Consider the following 4188-nt stretch of genomic DNA (forward strand, 5'->3'; position numbering starts at 1 on the left):
TTGCTGTGTTGTTACTTATGAGTATATTTACCAATTCCTCCTGCAGTGTCCGCAGAGTTATTGCTCTCACATCTACTGTTTCTAGTCAATACAGATTCCCTGCATCATCTTGATTTATTGGAGTCTGTTTTTATCTGAATCCAAAAATGATTGGTGAAGGGAAGACCTCTGAAGATATTGTGACACCATTACAGATGTTATTTCAGATGAGAAGGAAAATATATCACCTTGTGACCTTATTTTTTTTTCTTCCAGGTAATATTGCAACAGACATCTTGTCCATTTGACTCCATGGATTGTTGATGCCAACCATTACAACATTCTCATTCATGCCATAGCCAAAAAAAACATAATTTATGCTTACCTGATAAATTCCTTTCTCCTGTAGTGTAGTCAGTCCACGGGTCATCCATTACTTATGGGATTATATCTCCTCCCTTACAGGAAGTGCAAGAGGATCACCCAAGTAGAGCTGCTATATAGCTCCTCCCCTCTACGTCATACCCAGTCATTCGACCAAAACCAAACGAGAAAGGAGAAACTATAGGGTGCAGTGGTGACTGGAGTTTAATTTAAAATTTAGACCTGCCGTAAAAACAGGGCGGGCCGTGGACTGACTACACTACAGGAGAAAGGAATTTATCAGGTAAGCATAAATTATGTTTTCTCCTGTTAAGTGTAGTCAGTCCACGGGTCATCCATTACTTATGGGATACCAATACCAAAGCTAAAAGTACACGGATGACGGGAGGGACAGGCAGGACCTTTACACGGAAGGAACCACTGCCTGAAGAACCTTTCTCCCAAAGACAGCCTCCGAAGAAGCAAAAGTGTCAAATTTGTAAAATTTTGAAAAGGTGTGAAGTGAAGACCAAGTTGCAGCCTTGCAAATCTGTTCAACAGAGGCCTCATTTTTAAAGGCCCAAGTGGAAGCCACAGCTCTGGTAGAATGAGCTGTAATTCTTTCAGGAGGCTGCTGTCCAGCAGTCTCATAGACCAAACGTATTATGCTACGAAGCCAAAAAGAGAGAGAGGTAGCCGAAGGCTTTTGACCTCTCCTCTGTCCCGAATAAACGACAAACAGGGAAGAAGTTTGTCGAAAATCTTTAGTTGCTTGTAAATAGAATTTCAGGGCCCGGACAACGTCCAGATTGTGCAGAAGTCGTTCCTTCTTTGAGGAAGGATTAGGGCACAATGAAGGAACAACAATCTCTTGATTGATATTCTTGTTAGTGACTACCTTAGGTAAGAACCCAGGTTTAGTACGCAGAACTACCTTGTCTGAATGAAAAATCAGATAAGGTGAATCACAATGTAAGGCTGATAACTCAGAGACTCTTCGAGCCGAGGAAATAGCCATTAGGAACAGAACTTTCCAAGATAACAGCTTGATATCAATGGAATGAAGGGGTTCAAACGGAACACCCTGTAAAACGTTAAGAACTAAGTTTAAGCTCCATGGCGGAGCAACAGTTTTAAACACAGGCTTAATCCTGGCCAAAGCTTGATAAAAAGGATGAACGTCTGGAACTTCTGACAGACGCTTGTGCAAAAGAATGGACAGAGCTGAGATCTGTCCCTTTAACGAACTAGCAGATAAACCCTTTTCTAAGCCTTCTTGTAGAAAAGACAATATCCTAGGAATCCTGACCTTACTCCATGAGTAACTCTTGGATTCGCACTAATGTAAGTATTTACGCCATATTTTATGGTAAATTTTCCTGGTAACAGGTTTCCTAGCCTGTATTAAAGTATCAATCACTGACTCCGAGAATCCACGCTTTGATAGAATCAAGCGTTCAATCTCCAAGCAGTCAGCCTCAGAGAAATTAGATTTGGATGTTTGAAAGGACCCTGAACCAGAAGGTCCTGTCTCAGAGGCAGAGACCATGGTGGACAGGATGACATGTCCACTAGATCTGCATACCAGGTCCTGCGTGGCCACGCAGGCGCTATTAGAATCACCGATGCTCTCTCCTGTTCGATCCTGGCAATCAGTCGAGGAAGTATCGGGAAGGGTGGAAACACATAAGCCATGTTGAAGACCCAGGGTGCTGTCAGAGCATCTATCAGAACCGCTTCCGGGTCCCTGGATCTTGATCCGTAACAAGGAAGCTTGGCGTTCTGGCGAGACGCCATGAGATCCAGATCTGGTTTGCCCCAACGCCGAAGCAGTTGTGCAAATACCTCCGGGTGAAGTTCCCACTCCCCCGGATGAAAAGTCTGGCGACTTAGGAAATCCGCCTCCCAGTTCTCCACGCCTGGGATGTGGATCGCTGACAGGTGGCAAGAGTGAGACTCTGCCCAGCGAATTATCTTTGAGACTTCCATCATCGCTAGGGAACTCCTTGTCCCTCCCTGATGGTTGATGTAAGCCACAGTCGTGATGTTGTCCGACTGGAACCTGATGAACCTCAGAGTTGCTAGCTGAGGCCAAGTCAGAAGAGCATTGAGAACTGCTCTCAATTCCAGAATGTTTATTGGAAGGAGACTCTCCTCCTGAGTCCATGATCCCTGAGCCTTCAGGGAATTCCAAACAGCGCCCCAACCTAGTAGGCTGGCGTCTGTTGTTACAATTGTCCAGTCTGGCCTGCTGAAGGGCATCCCCCTGGACAGATGTGGCCAAGAAAGCCACCATAGAAGAGAATCTCTGGTCTCTTGATCCAGATTCAGCATAGGGGACAAATCTGAGTAATCCCCATTCCACTTACTTAGCATGCACAATTGTAGTGGTCTGAGATGCAGGCGAGCAAAAGGTACTATGTCCATTGCCGCTACCATTAAGCCGATTACCTCCATGCATTGAGCCACTGACGGGTGTTGAATGGAATGAAGGACACGGCAAGCATTTAGAAGTTTTGTTAATCTATCCTCTGTCAGGTAAATTTTCATTTCTACAGAATCTATAGGAGTCCCCAAGAAGGGAACTCTTGTGAGTGGTAACAGAGAACTCTTTTCTACGTTCACCTTCCACCCATGCGACCTTAGAAATGCCAGAACCAACTCTGTATGAGACTTGGCAGTCTGGAAACTTGACGCTTGTATCAGAATGTCGTCCAGGTACGGAGCTACTGAAATTCCTTGCGGTCTTAGTACCGCCAGAAGAGAGCCCAGAACCTTTGTAAAGATTCTTGGAGCCATGGCTAACCCGAAGGGAAGAGCTACAAATTGGTAATGCCTGTCTAGGAAGGCAAACCTTAGGTACCGATAATGATCCTTGTGAATCGGTATGTGAAGGTAGGCATCCTTTAAATCCACTGTGGTCATGTATTGACCCCTTTGGATCATAGGTAAGATTGTCCGAATAGTTTCCATTTTGAACGATGGAACTCTTAGGAATTTGTTTAGGATCTTTAAGTCCAAAATTGGTCTGAAGGTTCCCTCTTTTTTGTAAAAACAAACAGATTTGAGTAAAACCCTTGTCCGTGTTCCGACCGCGGAACTGGATGGATCACTCCCATTAGTAAAAGGTCTTGTACACAGCGTAGAAACGCTTCTCTCTTTAGCTGGTTTGCTGACAGCCTTGAAAGATGAAATCTCCCTTTTGGAGGAGAAGCTTTGAAGTCCAGAAGATATCCCTGAGATATGATCTCTAACGCCCAGGGATCCTGGACATCTCTTGCCCAAGCCTGGGCGAAGAGAGAAAGTCTGCCCCCCACTAGATCCGTTTCCGGATCGGGGGCCCTCACTTCATGCTGTCTTAGGGGCAGCAGCAGGTTTTCTGGCCTGCTTGCCCTTGTTCCAGGACTGGTTAGGTTTCCAGCCCTGTCTGTAGCGAGAAACAGTTCCTTCCTGCTTTGGAGCTGAGGAAGTTGATGCTGCTCCTGCCTTGAAGTTACGAAAGGCACGAAAATTAGACTGTCTAGCCCTTGGTTTGGCTCTGTCTTGAGGCAGGGCATGACCCTTACCTCCAGTAATGTCAGCGATAATTTCTTTCAAACCGGGCCCGAATAATGTCTGCCCTTTGAAAGGTATGTTAAGCAATTTAGATTTAGAAGTCACATCGGCTGACCAAGATTTAAGCCACAGCGCTCTGCGCGCTTGAATGGCGAATCCTGAATTCTTAGCCGTAAGCTTAATTAAGTGTACTACGGCATCGTAAATAAATGAATTGGCTAGCTTAAGTACTCTAAGCTTGTCTGTAATCTCATCCAATGTAACTGAGTTAATGGTCTCTTCCAGAGAATC

This window comes from Bombina bombina, chromosome 7, assembly GCF_027579735.1.
Source record: "Bombina bombina isolate aBomBom1 chromosome 7, aBomBom1.pri, whole genome shotgun sequence".
Taxonomy (NCBI): Eukaryota; Metazoa; Chordata; class Amphibia; order Anura; family Bombinatoridae; genus Bombina; species Bombina bombina.